The sequence below is a fragment of the Micropterus salmoides genome, unplaced genomic scaffold, assembly GCF_014851395.1.
Source record: "Micropterus salmoides isolate LMB-PRFRI ecotype aquatic unplaced genomic scaffold, ASM1485139v1 Ms_hic_scaffold_8, whole genome shotgun sequence".
NCBI classification, from domain to species: domain Eukaryota; kingdom Metazoa; phylum Chordata; class Actinopteri; order Centrarchiformes; family Centrarchidae; genus Micropterus; species Micropterus salmoides.
Window position 1 is genome coordinate 32710021 of NW_024044570.1, and position 22288 is coordinate 32732308.

At 41.5% G+C, this 22288-nt stretch overlaps 1 protein-coding gene and 1 long non-coding RNA gene across 2 annotated transcripts in view; one reads left to right on the plus strand and one right to left on the minus strand.

The window, feature by feature from the left end:
- LOC119893864 (transcriptional enhancer factor TEF-1-like) overlaps positions 1–11944 on the minus strand; it is a 47158-nt gene extending 35214 nt beyond the window's left edge. Inside the window, exon 1 of the mRNA XM_038706235.1 lies at positions 11789–11944. The gene's annotated coding sequence lies outside the window, so the exon portion shown is untranslated. The remainder of the gene's footprint in view (positions 1–11788) is intronic.
- A 139-nt stretch (positions 11945–12083) lies between these two features.
- Positions 12084–17662, plus strand: LOC119893865. The gene is made up of 3 exons (XR_005442845.1): positions 12084–12238; positions 17128–17208; positions 17320–17662. It is a non-coding gene; the product is annotated as an uncharacterized LOC119893865 (long non-coding RNA).
- Positions 17663–22288: the final 4626 nt, after the last annotated feature.

Consider the following 22288-nt stretch of genomic DNA (forward strand, 5'->3'; position numbering starts at 1 on the left):
ACGGCTTTTCATGCCAGCAGGCAGAGGCAGTTGTCAGTGGCAGCGAGGCAGAGTTCGGTTCAGTGACAGGTGGTGTGTCCAGGTGTGCAGCATGAATGATTTGTCATTCACGTAAGTCACGAGGGGAGGACCGCACCACATGCTGTATGTGAGCATCTAACATTTCTGAGCCCAGTTTGTTTGGGTGAAGTCCGTCTCTCATAAAAAAAGACATTCTTTGCCAGAAAATATTAAAGTCATCGACATAACACACACCATGAGCCCTGCAGGCGGACTGGAGTCAGTCGTGGAGGCCAAGGAGTCTACTGAAGCGACCAGCACCGCAACCAACTGTGGCAATGGGAACGGAGAAAAAAACGGACTTTCCACACTGGATCAGTGTCAGGGTGTCTCGGAGCCGCAGGTGCATCCCCTGGGTGGACCGGATTGTTGTTAGACAGGGCTGCATAGTGGTTGGAGAGACCTATATGTGGAGGAGAGGCAGCCCCTGTCCGAGCCTCTCTTGCAACCACGGGCCACCACTTCAGCCCAGGTCGACTGGTGCTTGAGGAAATCTGTGGAAGGGTAGAGTGGTCCCACAGCACTGTGTCCTGGATGTTAGCGGTAGCTCTAAGAGAGGCAATCGGTTTGACCAGTACTGAAGTCACATTCATAGAGCCTGTCAGGAGGGAGTCTTTCTCTTTGAGTTCTTCAGAATGGTCGGCAATCTTTTTGTTCGCTTTCTTAAGGAGTATACAGTCTTCATGGGGCAGGGTTGTCTCGGCTAGCGTAGCCGGCGGACCGTTGTAGTGATCAGTAGCGTCGATGCAGTCGTCTAGCTTAAGATCCATGTCAGATGACTAAAATCCTTCACCCACATAAAAAATTAAGTTAAACGAAAAGGATCTAAAACATGTAACGTAAAAGTGTGGATTGAAACTGGATAAAAATCAGGTTTAAGATAGAGCCAACACACGCGCAATGTAATGTAATAGCTAGATGTAACTCAAAACTAAGGGGGATGGATTTATGAAGACAAATTCTGAATATCAATTAGATGGAAATGTTACTGACATGAATGTGCCTTGGGATTGTGATGAATTAGTAGCTGCTTATAATGAAGAAAATCAGGGATGGCTGAAGAGAAGCGGTTAACAGAAGAGCTACAGTGAGTCTGAGGAGATGTGAGCATGAGGGGCCCAGCGGCAGATGGACGCTGGAGAGAGACATTAGTCACACAACAATCAACTCTGACTGGGCGACTCCTCTGCACCCTGGGTACCCCTCCTCTCTGTGTGTGTCTCTGTAACCAGGCAGGCCCGGGCCACTCTAGCCAGGACAGCAGGCTTCATGGTGTCAGTGCCAGCCCTCAGGAGAACACACACAGGGCATCCAGCCACAGTCCTGCAGCTGCCTTGGACTCTCATGCTCTCCCTCTGTGTTGCCTTTCTTCCACTTCTTCCTTACAGCACTTAACTGGCTTCCACTGCATGCCAACTACATGTATGTGTTTGTGAGCATGCAATGTGCATGGCTCTCAGCCTCCACATTCTCAAAAGCAGGCCAGCGAGGTTGCAATGAAATGTAATGAAACTGATGTGTGAATGTCAGTATTACCAGAGGGACCTGGGTATGTGTGTAAATATATGTGTGTGTACCACCAGGGGGTCATGTTGGTATACAAGTTGAATGTGTTATCAGAGGCTAGTCAGTTCCTTTCACTCATTCCTCTATTGGACCACTCAAAGGCATCTGTTTTAACTGCTTCCAACGTGTGCACACACATACACACGTACACAGGTTTTATACAAGAGGATTTTCTCATAATCCTCAAAGCAAACATTGTTCCACTTTACAATGTTTTTCCATGTTTTAATGGTTCCTTATGGTCCAAATAGAATTTATTCAGCATCTGGGATCTGGGGTGATCGTTCTTGTTTTCTGTTTATTTTATTTTTATTTTTGCATCAAGGACCATAAGGCACAGCACTTTTTACATGTGCGCAAATGTAACTAAAGCATTCGATGTCTGAACAGATTCAGGGGTGCTTCATTTATCTTGCCACTCTAACAGCCTCCACAGCCTGCACATCATTTGCAAGGTAAAACCATTCAAGTACACCTCATGTTATTCAAGCAGTCAGAATATATTTCAGTGTATGATTTCAGCTAGGGCTGATGTACTGTCTGTCCCCGAGCTCCACACTGGTCACTATCTAACATACCCCAATCTAACTTACATTAAATCAATGTCTCCTCTCTCGTCCTAATTGAGAGTGTGTGTGTTGTAGTGAATGAAACTTTTCATCGGTGGTATGTTTTTGATATGCATTTGTAACTATGTAGCCTGCTTGGTCTAAAAAGGATCCTGGGGTGCATGAAAGCTAGAGCTTCAAAGCACTGCTGTATAGTGATCAATGGGATTAATCATATGGTAAGACTAAGACAAGTAAGTTGTCATTCAAGCATGCTGTTCCCGTTATCTCACACCAAAATCGCAGTTACAAAACAAAACAAAAGGGGAGGTTTCATTTATTTGCCAAAAAATGTGATTAGTGCATTTCCTTTTACATGCAATATTTTAACCATTTAATATTTTAGGTCCAGCATTGTTTACATTCATGTTTGCTAGCAGTCTTATTCCCCGCCATAGCTACAAATCTTTGTGCATCACTGCCACAAACTGTGGATAAGTGGAAAAGCATGACACCAACGGGAGGAATCTTTATTGCTAACCCAAGTCCATGTTCATACTTACAAATGATAAAAACAAAACACACAAAAAAAATGTGCCATAGCGCTACTAGCGGTCAAAAACACCAAATAAACTTAACTACTAGACTTACTGTACTGTGTGTGTAAAGATTCATTTATGAGGTAGTTTAAAAATTGAGTTGTCCTTTTTCAGACTATATTAAATCCAATACAGTTTTTCTTAGAGCCATTAGAGGAGTGGGTTCAAAAGGATCCAACCTAATTCAGAATGTGTCTACAATGATCACTTGTGATTGGTTCTTGCCTTTCTCCCATTTGATTATATCTATCACTGCCAAACACATTAAAATAAAATTTAAAAAAACTCACATTAGCACTCAAACATACAGCAAGAGACAACTCCCGGCTTCAAAACGTTACGCAATTTGTTTGGCCTCAGCCGATCAACTATTTGAAACAGTGTTTCAGATTTGTTCTCCTTTACACCCACTGGAGTCAATAAGGCCATTCATCTGTGGGGTCAGGAAGGGTGAGTTACACACATGTGGTCACATGAGGTCACATGTCCTAGACCACCTCTGATTGTGGCTTGAGTAATATATCCTCAGTGAATTCTAGGAGCATTCCTGCTGTATGTAGCGGTATCTACTTGTGCTCCCCTCGCACAACACGTTATTTGATAAGATATGTTCAGGTCCAGATGGAAACAAAAGGTCAACAACCAGAAAAAGAAGAAATGCTTTCTCGCAAGTCTACAATATAATAGTATAATAGTCAATATTTTCAAATGTATTTTGCCTGAACTGCAGCTCCCATCTCCCCACTAACACCTCAACCAACCATGAAGCATAATCTGAGACGGTGGATTTGATCTAAAATATTTTAAGTAAGAGCAGCATCAGATACTAAGCACTGAAAAACAATCAACAGGAAGCGTCATACTGCTTTAATTTCTAATGGAACATGGTATATTCAAAGTTGTGGTTGTCATGGGTACTGAACATGGAGAAGTGGTTGTTTTTGCGGACTAGTTTTATGGATTATCCATATGATCGGTTAGCTTGTAAAATACTTTTCATGCTGACCTCTTATGCATCCATTTCTAATGCAGACTTTAACCAGTTCTGTACTCCATTACTCGTGATTTTTTTCTTGGCGGCCGTCTCTGCATTCAGTCTTTATAGTTCAGATGGTCACGATTTCAATTTATCCATTACTGATAAGTTCATCTCGCACAATGCTGGGGAAGAAAAGAATCACCTTTATGGAAGTCTCGAGTTGGTTTGATTAGTTCTGACCTGATTTCATATTTAAAAAACAAAGACAGATATTCATTAGGCAAAATGAAAAAGCGGCATCAGAGAAACTAAACCAGCAAAGCTTCTTTTATTCTTCCTCTGTGGTAATACACACTTGAGAAAGACAGAGAAAGTGAGAGAGACTTGCTTTATGAGTGGTGAAGAGGCTGTGATTCACAGCATGCACTCCTCATTATTTCACCATCTCTTCTCACAGAAGCATTACCATTTATGCACACACAGTAATTGGTCACAGATTGCACACTGATACAGTGAAGTGCTTATTTCCTCCTGGAAATGTGATGGTAAAAGCAGCTCTCCTCTCTGTTTTCCGTCCCTCTATGTTATTTTTCTCCTTCCACCAGTTTTTGCTGAATCAGGCCGCGCCATTATCCGGCCTCTTCCCGGGGGGGGAGGGGGGTTTGCTGTCACACATAGACTGACACACAGACACACACACACGGGAGACAATATCCTCCACCAGTAGAAAGAGAGGCCTGGGGAGGCTGCAGCAATACCAACACCATTTAATAAGTGTGAGCTTGGGAGCATTGCGCCAAAACAGAAACCATGTGTGTTTATGTGTGCGTGTGTGTGCACGCGTTCAGTCTTATACGAGTACGAGTCTTATTTCACACCTAGTAAAGGAGCATTGTATGGCAGCATGAATGTGAAAAGAGTACAGTGAAGTCCATCTATCCATCTCTCTGTCAGAATTACTTCCTCTACAGCTAACAGATGCTCTGCTCTCGTCTCCACTGCTCAGAACACACACGCACACACACACACAAAATGAATTAGCCCCTGAACTGTGTTTTCCATCTGTGGTCCATTAAAACTTGGGTATTGCTTTATTTAGACTGATGCAGGTTAGGAGGCAGAGAGTGTAGCGGCTGTGCATCCCGTAACCATGCTGGTGTGACCACAATAGAGCAGACCAACGTAATCATGGGCTTCAGAGGTCCTTAACATGTACTTAGCATGCATATCAATAGACAGTTTGGTGATGAAGTGATTTTTAAGAAGGGTGCTCTGCCAAAAAAGACGGTGTGTTTATCATGTTTTATTTCAAAAGTCAGCAAAGGTTTACAGTTGAAAGTGTGTTTAAAATGTAGCGGAGTGGAACATTAAAGGACATCCTGGACATCCTTTCCATCAGTTTTTAACTGTGATAAACATTTACTGTGGTTGGGTAATCATTTCACCGTCCGCCTTTTGTTTCCTCTTCCAAATGAATTTGACTAACTTCACAGACCTTAGCAATTAACTTTATGAGGCCTCTAATTCGGTTCTTAACAATAAAAAATGATTGCTGGTTTGCCCCGGTGGCCAAGGGGTTAAAGCCTTGATCATATTTCGAAAAGTTACAAAAGTGGACAGTGGACATGCACACACTTCTATACATACTACAACTGGGGGTCTGTGTAGACAGACTTGGTCCACACGTGTGAACGAGAAGAGCTCCTTTGTTGTATTTGGCCGAACACCACGAAAAAGTTCCAAAACCAGTGTGCGATGGCTTATGAAGCATGTGGAATACAGTTCATACAGAAAGTGCACAAAACAAGCGTTTACTTTTCTAGCACATGCGCAGTCTGCGCTTGGACTGCTACTAACACTCGCGGATTTGAGCAGATGAGAAAATTGACATCACACAGACGCGCATGGCCACATGGCCATTGAAACCAAGAATTGGCCTTAGAGCCATCCATGGATCTTTGTTGCATGTCATATTTCCATGCAGACCAAAACAGATAAAAAGATTTTACCAAAATAGTGGGAGAAAAATACCAGGAAAATACAAAGCATTTCACAAGAGCTCTGCTGGACAGTCGAGTGTTGTGAGATTTCCAGCAGCACGTAAACAACCTCCATGAATTGGATGAAAATCAATTCTCACACTGATAAAACAAGCTCAAAGAAATAGATTTGTTTGCACTGCAAATCTAAACATCTGTAATGACTTTTGCTAAACAGTAGCCACTGTAGGCACAAGTGACAGAAAATAATATTGAGTGGGAAAACACAGTATAACTGTAGCACAGGTAAAGAAGAGTCGTTAAGGCGGCAGTAATGTCAGTCACATTACAATATCTAGCTAATGTTTGCTTACATTAGCTAAGCATTTGCTAAATAGCTAGCTGCTACAGGCATACATACATACAGACAAAATAAGACTGTAGCGGGAAAATTGGGTGTATTAAATTGAGCAAGAGTGTGTGTTATTACTTATGAACAATTCAAAGTTTAAAATATTCAAGACTGACTCTAATGGATGATGTAAGTACTTTATTCTGTCATTGGCAGTTACTAAAGAACAAAAAGGCAAATCAGTGTCAGCTAAATTATCATAAACTGTTACCGGCTCTAGGAAACTTAGACGCTGTTCAATTTTGATTTCAGTGAAAACTTAATTGGTTTTCATCTTAGCCATTACATAGCTATTTCTGAATGCATCACCCTCTACACTGGGTGTGGAAATGTTATCAGAGAGCTGCAGAACAAACAACAGTGAGTAATCACTGTCATGCCTGCCGAAGACAAAACCTGAGGTTGTGAGCACAACAGCAGGGAAACGTTGTGAGAGTATCGGAGGGCAGAGTGGGCTGTTGTCCCACTCTGAGGAGTGTTTATCATGTCTATTCCTCCAACCGGGGAAAACACCAAGGAGTAGTTGAAATCTAGATTTCCAGTTCACTTCCTGCTGAGGTCAGGAAACACGAGGTTGATTGAGACTTCCCAGGAAGGGTTAGTTGCTCTCTCCATTTTCCTGCTCGGTGCTAAAACCCTGGACTGAGATCATGACCGTGCTAATGGAGATAATCCTGAAAATGCTGTTAATATGTTTTTTGTCCACAGTGCCGGTTTATTGAAGCTCCTGTTTCTAAAAATGTGCGTCATCCAAACTGAAATGCCAAAACAACAGAAAGACACTTAAATCTCATCCTCTGATTTTTTGTTTGTTGTTGATTGATGAAAAAATGGTTTATTCCCACCGTGATCTGGCTCGTAGTGTGGTTGAATAGAATGGCTAAACTTGGCAGGTGACATGCTCCACTGTCTTTTCAGGGTAAAGCTCTGTTTCCTCCAACTCTTACATTTTCAAAATAAATGTCAGGAATTTACGGGTGTTCATTTTTAACATAAAAAAACTGGAGAATGTGTATATAAAAACAGCACTAATACAAAAATCTGGGGTAAATCAGATTTCCAGAACTCCACAGCGAAGAAAAAAATGCAACCACTCTGTATTCAATTTTCATTTGGAGTTTTTAAGCATAAAAACTACTACCACAATTTCTTCCATATTTCTCTTTATTTTATTTTCCTAGAAGATTTCCTGCACTCGTGTATGGACTTTCTTTTACTGTACAAAGGTCAGCGTCTTCTTGCAAAAGCAAACTACTTTATATGGAATATGGATTGTTTCTTTTTTTTAAAAGAGTAATAAATTAATTAAAAATAATTAACTTTAAATATATATCATATAAAACAAGTGATTTGAGCTGGAACAATATAAACAAAAACTCAAGGTGCGTCATGCTCCTTGAGCAGCCCGACAGAGAAGCAGAATTAGCATATCTGCTAATGTTAAATACAAAATCTGAGAGAGATTTGAAGGCAACAGCAGGCAGAAGTGTGTCAGCCATGTTTGTTCGAGGTTGAGACGCTGGTAAACAGATGAGCGTTTTCAAAAAGGTTCTGCTTCTCCTGTCCACACAAATGCAGTGTTGTAATTTATACAGACTATATGTTCAGTATTGGAAAGGTCAGTGTGGATTATGGAAGGATGTGATACTTTACTGATAGACTGGGACCATTGTTGCAATATGTCTCTTGTTTCTTTCTTCTGCTACAGACGTTTTCTGCCTAAACTGTTCTCTTCCTGACAGTTCAGCTGTGTGCCAGTTTATGTCTGTTCAGCATTTGAACGATGCAAAGTGTATAACTGTTCTCTGCACTCGGAACACACCGTTTCATCTCAGCTTTTTTTTTAAACTTTGGGTGACAGAAAAATTGTTACAGTGCAGAGAATAAAAGCAATACAATGTAGATCCTGCTTATGTAAATACAGAGTGTTTAGGGTTATGTGTTTTTCTCTTCACTTACACACACCGTGATGCATAGACGACTATCCTACAATATGTTGCACAATCACCTGTGCGGTAATACTATTCTTATCGTCTGCAAAATATGCTGATAGTATCATACCGTGAGTAATGTGATCCCCAGCCTAGACGTAAACAAAGAAAAAGATACATTTTGAATGCATTTGCATTAGCATGGACATGTGAGAGAGACAGACTGACAGACAGGCAAAGACAAGGAGAGGAGAGATGGGCGGTCAGGCAAGCCAGCACAGGCTCCACAGCCTCCTGCAGCCAGAAACTAGCCCCCCCACCCCACTCCCCTGCACACCCACAAACCCCTACCGCACCCCACCCAGGAGGATGCCTATTGTTCCCCCATCCCCTAAACAAAGCCTGCACCCCCACCTCACCCCACACCCCCAACACCCATCCTCCCTTTCCTCACCCACCCCCATTGCCCCCTGCCCCCCACCCACTCAGCATTGTTGCTCTAATAAACCGGCTCCGCTCCCTAAATTTCATTACATTCGAGATCAGGCTTCATTCACACTCAATAGTTTTTAAAAACAGAGAGACCAAATTTGTCCTAATTCATCCTGCTACACGCAAATCCCTGTCACTTTCTGGTGAGCACAACGTGCAGAACAATCTCCACATGTGCGAGCAAAAATTAAATTAAATGCAGGAGCTGTTGTAGCCTGAGACATCCAAACAGGACTGCGGGGATACTGTAGGACTAGATTTGACTTAGAATTAAAATGAAATTGTGAGAAAATTCTCCAGTTGACACGTCAATAACTCCAACAACAACACAGACTTCTTCACAGCCAGAAGCATCCCTTCATTTCCAGGACTGCCTGTATCACCTGTTGATTCACCTCACCGAGCAAAACTCTCCACTAAATCTGCTAAAAAAAATGAAATCATTTGAATATAAATGAACAAACATTTCATGCCAGGAAGATTACTCCTCCTAATCCTGACTCCATAAAAATCTGTGTGCCGGATTATATCCTTGTGTCTAGAAATGAGACGACAGATGAAACAACAAGGTGGAGGGCAGCGAGCAGCCTGCTGCTCACAACTCCACCATATTGTTACAGCCCCGGTGAAGTACATGAACACACACACAAACATGTGCACGTACACAGCGGTTGTGACTAAAGCACACAGAGGCCATATGGTGCGTCCTCATCCACCGACGCCTGTTGCTGCCGCAACAATAGGCCTGCCTGGCCTGGACAGCAAGAGGCAAACACACACACAAATGCGCACACACACACCAAATGGTCGTTAGTCAGTCAGTCTGCGTTGCTTAGGCCCAGAACAAACGCCTGGATTTGCATTCTGCACCTCCCTTCGTCCTCCTCCTCCCCTCTCTCTATCTCACACACGCACACACACACACACACACACTTCCCCGATCTGTACAGGTGCATGGAGCACTCAAAACAGATGTCAACGGACTGGAGAGGGAGAGGCACGGGGGGAAGAAGAGGGGAGGAAAGTGGAGGGGCGACAGGAGGCTGTTTGCCCTGGGTGACTGACAAAGCTTTGTACACTCGCAGGCCTAGACACAGAAAAGACAATGACACACACACACACACACACACACACACATATGCAACTCCTTCCTGTTACACTTCGGGGATCATTATTATCATCACATCATTTTTAAACACTTAAATGGAACAAAAGGAGAGAATAAAAAGTGCAATTTGCTTGCAAATTAAGGTTAACACTTTTTAAAAATCAAAAACCTCGTCATTTCTTGAAATTCCCATTTTCAAGAAAAAAGACAAGATCATAGATACTGTTGTTCGTTTAGAGCACCACAACGTCACATTTATCAATATTTGACACTGCTGCCAGCTACCACAGATGGACCAAAACTCTGCAACCGAAATAAACATGCATATACCTCTGTAATGTCACACATGTAATAAAGCACCTTACATAAAACTATTTTAGATATTCCTTTCTTGCTTTCTCGATATTTTAAAGATCCATCTCACACACCAATAGTTTTGTAACTGTGGGACAGGTGAAATAGGTTAGTTGATCGACTAATCAGCAACTAAATTGGGTATTAATTAATTGTTTCAGTCATTTTTCAAAGCCAGAACGCCCCAGATTCTTTGGATACAGATTCTTAAATGTGAGCATTTATTGCTTTTCTCACTGTAAAGTGAATATGTTTGAGTTTTGGACTGTTTCTTGGAACAAAACAAGATATTGGGGACATTGCTTTGGGCTCAGAGAAATTACAATAAGCAGATTTCACACTGAAAAAAAAAAATTTATGGATTGAGAAAATAATCCGTAGATTAAATAATAATGACACCAATCGTTAGTTGCAGCCTTAACAGATGGAAATTTTGAGTCATAAACTCACTGTGACTGTAATTTTGTTACTGGTTACAGCCTCTTCTCTGACAAAACAAAACATTAATCTCCATAAACTGTACTTGACAATTTCATTCAGCCACATCTATTTTATCAAGAAGAAGCCTTTTATCTGACATACCCCTCCCCTCCTCTGGCAGATGGATTACTGTTACAGAAGTAATGCAGCTACTATGTTTCATGCTACAGGCTATAATTTTCTCCAATAATTACATTGTGGTTTGGCCTGCATTACCACAGATCTCTTGCTATAAAGGACAAGAGCAGCCCTTTAATCAATATTTAAAAGGAAATACACAACAAGCATACACTAAAGCCCATATGGAGATATCATAAAGGCTGAAGGGGATTTGAAAATATATTAGGTCTCTTACAAAATTACGGCCAGCTACCAAAGACACTTCAAACATGTGTGATCTGAAAAGTAAAATGAAATGGTGGTTGAAGTGGAATCATAAGAATGACACATTTAAATCTTGTTTTCAGCAAACCACTAAATTCCCCTCACTCCTGGCAGCTTAACATCAGTTTAGTCCACAAATATGATGGAAAACGTGGTTGCACACAATGAAAGATGAGTCGCCCTGGTAAAGGTGGAAAAACTCAAATTAGGCTTATAAATAATGAGTGTTAAATCCTTAATATTAGTCATTTTTCTTTAAGATGGAGAGGAGGAGTAAATGCGTTAACACATCCACCAGCCGCCCCTATGATCGTGATCTCATTGAGCATATAATGTGCTCTGTCCACTGGGTAAACACTGACTGTGTGCATGTTATCAGCCTATGGCCTGTTCCGGTGACTGGGGCCTGCCAGTGTAGGAAAAGAGAAAACCCCGCCGATGCAACAAGTCCCCCATTCACTCCCAGCTTTGTTAAGCTGCCTCACAGCGCTGCAGCGACACTGTTTTCATCCTGTTCGCGTTTCATGTAGGTCAATTCATGGACCCAACAATGATGGGGTAATATCCCACAGTGTGTATTTTAGTATACGAGAGGAAGAAGTGATAGAAAAACAGGTTTGTTTGGGGGGGTTGGTGTCGGGAGAGAGGGGGATAAAACTGTAGTGAAAGCGACATCCCTCGCTTTGAGGCTCACACGGCAAAGCAGTAATAAGCGTGTTAGACTTCTTTAACATCTACAAGGGGCCGGAGTGTGTCGATTTCGCTCGCGATGTCGCGAAATTGTTGTAATTTCAGCTTCGGTGACCACTTCAGGGTTTTAGAAACAAGCGAAACGTCCGGGGGCTTTCATACGCGCAGGCTACAGGCTGAGGGGGGACTCCTCCTTGGGAACTTACCTCGATTCATACGCCTCTTTATGGATTAATTCCCACACTTTTCCACGGATCTGTCGCTACAGCATCGGGAAGAACTCCGCGAACTCCTGAGTCTCCTCTCGGTTTGGGTTTATTGAAGAATCCGGCGCGCTGAGTGCGTAAAATGCGCAGCGTCTCTCCAAGGATGCGAAATATGCGCGGAATGGGAGCAGGAATGAAATGAACGCAGTGGACTGAGTTGAACGGGGCGGGGTGAGAGGGACTGGCGTCACCCTGGATAGATGAAATAGAGTGAGTGAGAGATGGGAGGGTGTGTGGAAAAAAAGAGAAGAGAGCGAGGGGGAAGGGGCCGGACTGTATGGGCTGCGTTCAACAACAAAAGGAAAGAGTGGAGCGGCCAAACTCTATTCAGAGAAGGAGGAGAATGGGTCTGCTCTGCATGGACGAGCAGCTGACAACCAATCAAATAAGGTCAGCTCAAAAAATACAGTGACATCTTTGGCTTGTTAAATTTCAAACTTTTTATGGCACAACAAATACAATTGAAAACAAAGTTAGTTCTAGAAATGTAGGGTTATAAATTAATTAGAAAGTTGGATTTTAAATAATTAAAAAGCCATTTCAAACACTTATATGAAAAACCTCTTTAAATGAAAGTCATAAGCCATAAAAAGGAACAAACCAGTGTGACCTGCTTGGTCTGGTATGACAAATAGTGGCAACTGTTAGCAAACTTGATATTGTTGTTCACTGACCTAATAATGACTGTTCACTATGTGTGCTACTGTCTATAATTTAGAATTTAGCATTATCCTAACCCCTAACGCTAACAACATATTTTACCTTTCTAGGCTGCTTGCCCGTTAAACTCATAAGCAGCATTTGACGTTTCAGTTATGTCTCTGCCAGTAATGTTAGCTAACAGTTCATAAAAGTAAAAATGTGACAGCTTTATGCACTGAATACATTCACAATCCCAAATGAAAGTTAGTCAAGAATTAGCAAAAAAAAACAAACAGTAGTGACAAACCACGACACAGGCAGGCTAACATGCCAACATTTAAGCTAATGTGACATATCAAGGGCTAACTCTAATGTTACTTTCAGTTGGCTATCTTTTGGGCTTATCAGTAGGACTGCGTGCTTTAATAATGCAGGCTGTCAGCTCTCTGAATCTTTCTCTAGGTGTTTGTACAGGAATATCACCGTGTTAATGTTGTCTGACATTTTAGCTGCTCGTCTCAAGCTAAACTCAGATTGTCCTAACTTTAAATGAGCAAGCAGTGAAATTAAACTTATTTTGCTGATGTCCCCCCTTAATGTCCTGAAGGGCCGTACTGGGGGACCTCACTTTTAGTAGCCACTGCCATAACCCAGAAAATCTTTGTCTCTCTCTCAGATCTTTGAATGCAGCAGGCAGCCGCCTCTGCCTCATAAAGGAGTTGTTGTTTACTACTAAGCTCTGCCTATCTCAGGTTTCATCGCCCCAGGCACTGCTGGACTGTCATCTCCCCCAGAGGGAGGGGCTGTGACATAAAACAAACACAGATATGCCAGGGTCACAGCCTGAAACACCTACTGCAACCCGACACCCCAGCCAGCCAGCCAGCAGGGTAGCATTCCACATGGCAGCGTGTCTGTGTTTGTGTGTATAAGTCAGATTCTCACAGATGCATCCAAACATACTCGCACACAGCTGATTCACATGTGGCTTGTGTGTGTTTCTGTGACATCTTTGTGGTGGCGTGCGTGTCTCACTCTCAGACTCCGAGCTATTGCAAACGCAGAACCGGCTAGTACAACATTCAGCTTGATGGCCTTAAGGTCATCAGTCTGACCTGGAGTCTGACCTCACCTGGTTTCCTGATGTTTCATTAACGCTCTCCATGCCTGGGATCCTATATCTTCTTTGTGGAGGCTTGAACGCTTGAATCTACAGTAAGCGGCAAAAATGCAATTGGGTATTTATTGTTTAGAAATGTATGAAGTCAGCATTAGCTTGCTGAGATTAATGCACACATGGTGTTGGTTTGTCATTAAAAGATGAAAACCACTGCTCAGATCTTGTCAGAAGAGTACAGCCATAAAATCCAAATAGATCTGACTGTCACTCCCTAGAAACTCTTTGAGGTGCTAAAAATAATTTTGTGGAGAGACCGATTTTGTCAAGCATGCTCTACTTGGAGCAATACAGCTTTAACTGGAACCATCTAATCTGTGCATCCATCTTAATCTGTGTATAATTTAATATTTTGGTCTCTTCTGTGCTTGAAATGACAGAGGGGAAAATAAAAATGGAGTAGAGCATGCTAGAGTTGACGAGGCAAAATGTCAGCAAGAGCCCTCTTGTGGTCTGTGGGGAGCAATCTGAACAATAAGGGGTGTGGAGTCTCCACGTGGGTTTGACCAGATTCATGCGAGCAGAGTTTGGGATTGCATTTATGGAGAGGCTGGAAATGAACAGGGTACTCACTCCCAACCACCTACATGAAACGTGTCACGGTGCCCTTAAACAAGACACCAAGCTCACTCACTGAGAGCAAGCTTCACAATCAAAATTAGCTATATTGCCAAGTTTACAGTACATGGAATGTGCTTTGGTATTTTGGTGCATAACAATAAACACAAGTAGAAAATATAAGAAAGATAAAGCAAGTACTGCAGTTCAAGAATCATAAATGTAAAACTGACAGTAAGATATAAAATGATATGTACAATATGGCTCACAGTTTGTGCAGGGATGTGCAAAATATTTGGAGGGGAGTGTCTAAAGTGGGAGGGGTCAGCCGCAATCTTTCCTGCTCGCCTCAGCGTCCTGGAGGCGTACAGGTCCTGGAGGCGTAGTAGATTGCAGCCAAACACCGTCTTTGCAGATCGGAGGATACGCTGCAGTTTGCCCTTATGCTTGGCAGTGGCAGCAGCGTACCAGATGGTGATGGAGGAGGTGAGGATGGTGGTGTAGAAGTGCACCATCACTGTGTTTGGCAGGTTGAACTTCCTCAGCTGCTGCAGGAAGCCCATCTTCTGCTGGATTTCTTGGTGATGGAGCTGATGTTCATCTCCCACTTGAGGTCCTGGGTGATGATAGTGCCCAGAAAGCGGAAGGAGTCCACAGTTGAGTGTATAAATGTATAAAAACCCTCTCAGACATGCACATTAGGTGCACCTGAAAGACATGTCTGAAATGACATGTTATGTATATGTTTCTGCTACTTTGTTTAAATAAGCCCTTCAGTCACTTTTCCATATAGTCACAATGGAAATCGGGCTTGGTCAGACCTAGTAACTTTACTGTATCACTTCCAACACAACACAAGTCTGAATTGAATGCCCTTACAGAGAGAGAGAGAGAGAAGAAATGTGCACCTTCTTCTGCCTTGTGAAGCCTTCATACTTTAGTACAGACACAGACCGCAGACGGGCACACACACTTCTATACATACAATACAATGTGGGGTCTGCGCAGTTAGACACGTTCCATGCATTCTACAAGACATGATGGTGGCCTCCTGACAGCAAGAAGAAGAGTTTCTTTGATTGTTGTATTTGGCTGGACGACATGAACAAGTCAAAAAAAGCCAATGTGTTTGTGTGTGTCTCTTAGCAAGAAAAGTAACAAGGATGTGGAATACAGAACATACAGTGCACCAAACAAATGTCTAGTTTGCTTTTCTAGTGCATCCGCAGTCAGTGCACTTTCAGTGCAGACTTGGGATGATTTAAGGTTCTTGCAGACTACATGACTTTGAGTGTCGGCAGATCGCCGTGCTATTCAGACTACACAACTTGCCGTCTTGTGACGGGAGTCTTTGTGGCGTTCACACTACGTGACTGACCGGCGACAGGGGGTCACGCACTACACAAGCTGACTTCCCACGAAACAGAATTATAAAGACAAAGAATCTTGGTGAAAGAATGGATCAGCAAACGCAGGTAGCAGGGATCGTCTGAGCTACAGAGAGAGCTGGAGGGGAGTAAAAAGTGTTTTGCAGTGAAAAAGTAGCTGCCTGCTCTCATTGGCTGATGTGGATGTCGAGTCGGCCGACTCTTCCAGAAAGTTGGCATGCTAGATATCTGGCTGGCATCTGCGATGTGTCAGTGATGCGTCAGGGAGCCATTTTGATCTGTTGTTGACTAGTTCACACATAACAACTGGCGACAGAAGATTGCTGATTTACCCCTAATCACAGCCTGACTGTCGCCGAGCTCACCGACCAGCAAATCGGGCTAAAAATCGTGTAGTGTGAACTAGGGCTGGACGGTATATCGGTATAAAGTACATACCAATATAATTTCAAAAGAGATATAAAATTAGACAATACCATTTATACCGATATAGTTTGATGTTGAGTTAATTAATGTTTCTGTAAATCCTGCCAGCGTTTGCTCCTCTCTCTCCGTCACTGCACAGCTCGTCCCTCCCTCTGCGTCTGCACGCAGCCGTCTACTCACAAAGTCTCTAACAATATGGAGGGAGAGACTGCTGAAGACCTGGCTTGGAAAAAACAACAGTTCTGTCAGTGTTTCCCTCACATACACTATACTTTTGCGTGGCGCCCAGGTATATTTGGCCACACATTGTAGCATTTTTAAGAGAAACACAGAGTCATTACGTTTAAGTCACGACACAGTGGATATTTTAGAAGCACAGACCAGGTAAAGCGACAGTGAACACACTAGTGCAGATGTAATTCGTTAGGTACCACATTGGTTTTGTTTTGAAAGGCTAACATGCGTCGCAGCAGCTGCTGTGAACTGAATCGCGGAAGTCCAGAAGACAAGTTCTGTTTTTTTTTCCCGGCGACGTATATACATATATACAACGTAGCCTACTGATGGAGAAAGTTACCGGAGCAGAAATACAGGTAGAGACGGAAAGAAGCAGGGCACACTGACCTGTTTGCAGCAGAGGTACGTTAGGTCTGTGAGTGTGAAGAGAACTGAGGAGGCAGAATAGTAAAATAGTAGCAAATAGTAAAAACCGACCATGACTTTTTGGTCCATATCCCCCAGCCTTAGTGTGATCTAGGCTTTAGAGGCAATTTATGTCACGTGGACCCTCATGGACACTTAAAGCATGAATTGGCCTTAAGAGCACATCAGTTTCATTTGTTGTTGTTGTATCATTTGCTATGCTGAAAGAAAATAAAATTAACCACAGAATAGTGTGAATATGGAGTTTGTGACCACTAGTAGCACTTTGGAGAAATGTTTTTTACAGGTGAGTTTTCTTTACAGTGAGTGTTTTCTTTGTATAATGCTTGAGGACGCCGATATATGAAATGTACCAAGCAGTACACCGTAGTCAAGCACGTGGATGTAAACAACCCACAATTCAAGATCTGTGTCTCATTTTTAAGAAAGAGGACTGATGCCCCTTGATTATGTAGAAGCCCAGAACTATGGCCAGGTACCGGGATGGAGATATAGAGCGGGAGCAGGTGAGGAACTTTTGATTTTGGGAGTAAAAAAAAGCATATATGTTGCAGACACAAGCTTTACACTCTCCCACATATGATGGGGCTTTTGTTAATCCTCTTTGTATGTTGCAGATCTGGAACTAGCCTGTGAATGTATGCCTTTCCTGACGTCTCCCCTGGAATGAATTGCTCGACGAGCAGGTGCCAAGCCGTTGCTATGTTCACCATACACTCTGATCAAAAGCCTCATGGACGTTCTTTTGACTTAAGCTTGTTGAAAAGGGGACGCCCCTCGCCGCCTCTGCTGTTTGTTTGAGAGTGTATGAAGGAGAAGAAAAGAGCGAACATTTTGAAAACAAGTGTTTCATCATTAATACAAGCAGACTGATTAAAAAACTGAACTTTGGCCTTGACACTTTGTAATACTGCAGTGAACCACACTGAATGGATCTGAAATTGAAAGCGAATGAGTTAAATAGGAAATACTTTACTAAAGTTTATCTCTGAACTTTTGTTAATACAATACAATACAATACTTTGACAATTCAAAAAACATGTTTGAACTGATCCAAACCCCCCTGACCCACCCCCACCTATAATAACATTTAGATGCAACTTAAACTATGCAAGGAAAGTAAGTAAGTAAATGACTAAAAACAAGAAAACAAATGATGTAAAGTGATCCTACTTAAAGGAAGAAAATATTAAGTAGTTAGGGGTCATGACAGAACACCCTATCTAGGGCTGTAGCAGAAATCAGCTCTTAACTAAAAATGACCAAGCGAGACTGTTAATCCCATTAAGACGTTCTTTAGTGAGTAAACAAAAGGCCAAAAAACATATACATATAGCGTGTGCTAAACAACAGTTACAGCATTGCTTCCGGCCACACAGCTAATGTCATCACCTCACGTACTCCTTTTCCTACAGCCTCCTGGGTAATGAAGTCCCTTTTTTAATGTAACTCCAAATGAAATGAAATGAAATGCAGTTCTCCTTTTAACTACATATTTAACAGATTAATAGTTTTATGAATATGAATGTTAACTTATATCTTAACTTATTAATCCTTACAAATAATATGTTCTCTCAAATAAATTCTCAACAAGGATGCTGGCATGCATAGAAACAAGAAAAAGGGAAGCAGAAAATAATGCTTAATTTCCCATGCTCCTTGTTACATACATAAATACCAAAGACTTTACACAGCCATAAAGTTATCACAGCCTAAATATCTGTGATGTAAGTGAGTCTAGGAGTGTGTCTGTGGGGCTGTGAAGGGAACTGAGCATATTTATATGCGAAGAAGTGTGACCTGGAGATGTCGAATTTCTAAACATTCTGTTTATGAACATGACTCTTTAAATGAACAGACCCCATGATGGAGCCAAGCACTCATAGATGTCATTTAAACTGGCGATGCTGGGGACCTGTCCCCATTACCTTCATGCTGAAAGTATGATTTGTTAAATATTTTCTGAAAAATAGCTTGCAACAAGACAAAATATAGAAGAACTATACCTGCATTGTCCAAGAAAGTAACAAAAAAAAGCAACAAAAAAAGCTACTGATTATTATATATATATACATTGGGAGTAAATAGTGAGAATTTACAAATCTCAAATTATTTAAAGTAATACTTGAGCACATAAATTAATCAAACTTATACCTGGTGGAAATTATTGGGAAAACAAACCTGAAGCACAGCAGTTGTGTATTTCCACAATGCTTTGTGGCTGTCGCTCATCTCCACCTCATCCCATGTATTAATAACGACATCCAGAGAGTTTGTTGTTTCAATTTATAGTTAAGTGTGTTTACATGTATGAGCATGTATGTTTTGTTTGAGCAAGACTTCTTTTTCAAAGGACAGGAGTGCATTTACAGCATAGAGACTCCAGCGTCTTTTATATGATGTTCATTTCTATATGGGTAAGTAACACCATGGAGGTCCTAAATGCAGTAAACGTATTATTTATTTATTGCTTTTTTACTAAGTTATTTCATAAATCACAACCTTAAACTACCTCAACATTTTTCATATGTTACATCAGTATTACCATGTCATATTTTCTGCATCTGACCTAAGGTATTCTGTCCACTGAATAGTATTGCTTTTCTGATTTTAGTGTGGTAAATTGAGTCTAACAAAAAATGAAAAAAGTGACAATATCAGGAAGTAAGGAAAGGAGTTGAGATGTAAACATGTGATCTTATCTCAACAAGGGAAATCAGCATGATCAGGCTGGTAGTAGTGATATAATGAAGACATTTGATGTCAAATGATAAGCTGGTCCTGCTGATTGCCTTCTTGAGGCCCCTTCAGTTTGCATACCAGGTACACATCAGATACACAAATAATGTGGTCCTATAAGCCTGCTGCTCATCCCCATCTGCAGCATTGGGAAAATTGGGAAAACCATGTTTTTCTTTACTTTGTCTGGGTTCTCAAATTGGGATAGACCAATATTGGACCAATACTGACTTTTGCGATAATCTGCTTTCTCTTGTTTTTCTTTTACCATTGCAGTCTGTTAACTGTGTTTTTCCTAAGCTTACAACATACAACTTATTGTGTATGAAAATCTTAGCTTCTAAGATTTATTAATTGTATACATTATTGTTATATTAATTGTTAAATCTGCATAAATCAATATTTTTAGATTAACAATTATTGGAGTGACTGCATGTAATGTGCCATGGGTCGCTCATAGGGCTGCCAACTTTTCAATTAAGTTTGGATTGAGATTCGGTATCAGCGAAGTTGGTGCACTACCCACCCCAGGTGTCAGGGTGATCACTCCTCATCCTGTTTTTAGCAGCCAAATTCACAGTTTTAAAGCACGTATAGATGAAAGGCCAAGTCAATAATCATGGTCAATAAAGAATAAGTGCGGTTTATCAGCAGACTTAACAAACTCCACACATCATAGCCTAAATCAGGAGACCATATTTCTGGGGATCCCCAGAAAACTGTTAATTCTGAAATTATGTGTATTCTAGTAGTTTTGTTGCTGAATTGTGGAGTCAGGGGGACAGGGGAGAAGGGGGCATTCGAAAATGGGTCTCTCGGGAGAATCTGAACGGATATGATTCAATTTTGTTCACATTTATTGCTATAACGGTTGCTATTATTGATTTGATTTTCAAACCTGTAGTACTCGCCTCAAGGATGTAACATTGGTTAGAAAACTGACACAATAGAGCCCTATTGTGTTCTCCCCTATTAAAAAAAACAGGATTTAAACGCCTTTTTCTGCATTTCTACAAGCTTTTATCATTTTATCAGCCACTTAAAAGCAACAAGTTTTGATTAAGTTGGCTATCATGTTTAGTTCAATCACTGGACAAGAAAAGTGGTAAATACAGATCTAAAGATGTCTTACTCTGTTTAACCCAAAACGCTACTAAACATCACATGCTGTGGTATTCAATTAGGGAGATAAGCTGTACTCTGAAGTAAATGATCAACAGATAATGTTCCATTTGCAACTTCAATCACAACAAATAGCTTTAGCTATTATAGCTTTAGCGTTATAAAAGGAATCATTTTGAATTATGCAAATTTTGAATTAAATACAATTTCATCAGTATATTTAGTAGATAAAGGCTGTTGACATGGTTAAAAAGCACAGTGCTGTGAGAACATTATTCACATCAACATTTTGTTTTCTCTGCAGGGTTTAGCTGATGGCCGTGGCGACTCATGGGAACACTGCTCCACTTTTTTACTTGAACACAGTCCGTTCACAATTTAACCTCAACAGTGTATCCTGCAGTAAAGAAAAAAAGCTGGCAGATGGAGTGTATCAGAGCAATACAGGGCGTCAGGTACACTGAGCCTCCTCTCCTTTTATGTTTTTAAATGCTGTCTTTTATAGAAAGGGGGAGCAGAACAGCCTCCTTTTGAATTTTTGACATTTATTTGACGCGTGCATAGAGGGAGCCATGAAGACATGAAAGATAGCGGTACACGACTGAGGTTTAGGGGCTCAATTTCCATGATCGGCATTGATCACGCTGCTCAGAGAGAGAGAGAGAGAGAGAGAATGAATGAACTCGTCAAAAGAGGTCAGAAGCACCTTCAATGTTCTGCTGCCTCTCAGAGTAGGGAGTGCTGATCTGAATCTGTTTCACCCTTTGTGTCATTATGTGCATCATAAGTGATCAGGGACAGGACTGCACTGAAATACTCCAAAGGACATTTAACTGCAGGACATATGTCCAGGAATGAACTACAGATTACAAACAAGAAACTTTTATTGTTATTTATGGCACATCTCTCCGTGACCCTGTACGCAGGATAAGCGGTTGATGATGGATGGATGAATGGCACATCTATCTTACACATCTTATTCTAGGTGGACTGTTGAGGGGTTTGGCTACTGTTTGACTGAGCCTATGAGTGTATTACACATATACACAAAGGGATTTTGAGCTTGGTGTGATCTCTGCTGACAGAGGAGCTAGTTCTAGTATCTTGTCCATATGACCCCACTGACGAGACGTAATTCAGTGAGCAATCACATCCACGGCAGCAAAGGTTTGAGTTGTTTAAGCTGACTAGGATTTAAAGGTATAGTTCAACGTTTTAAGACTAATATGAGTCTTATGTCTGTGCATTTTCCCTGATATGAAGTTGACTAAAATGTACAGCATCTTAAATACATCCCTGATGAAGTGGAATTCATGCAGCAGCTGAAAGGACTCACTGAGTGTGTTTTCATGCCCACTCATATCCCAGTTATTATCGGGTGTTTGGTATCCCAGTTGCACAGTGTGTTATCTGAGGTAAGATAACATATCGTATCGTGGTTTCTGTAACCTGGGTATGTCCCTATCCTGGTTTTGAGAAACCTAACTATGCTAGCTGGAGTGGATGGATAACCTGGGTACTGTTGCTCTAGGGATGCAGGTGTTGATTTCTCTGTTGGTCCAGATGGACATATCTCAACAACTATCGAAGATGGATTGCCACGAAATTGTGTCAGACATTCATGGTCCCCAGAGGACAAATCCCACTGACTGTTCCCTCACCATGAGGCTGACATTTGTGGTTTTGAGTGAAATAAAACAATTGGAATTGTACCAATTTGGTGAT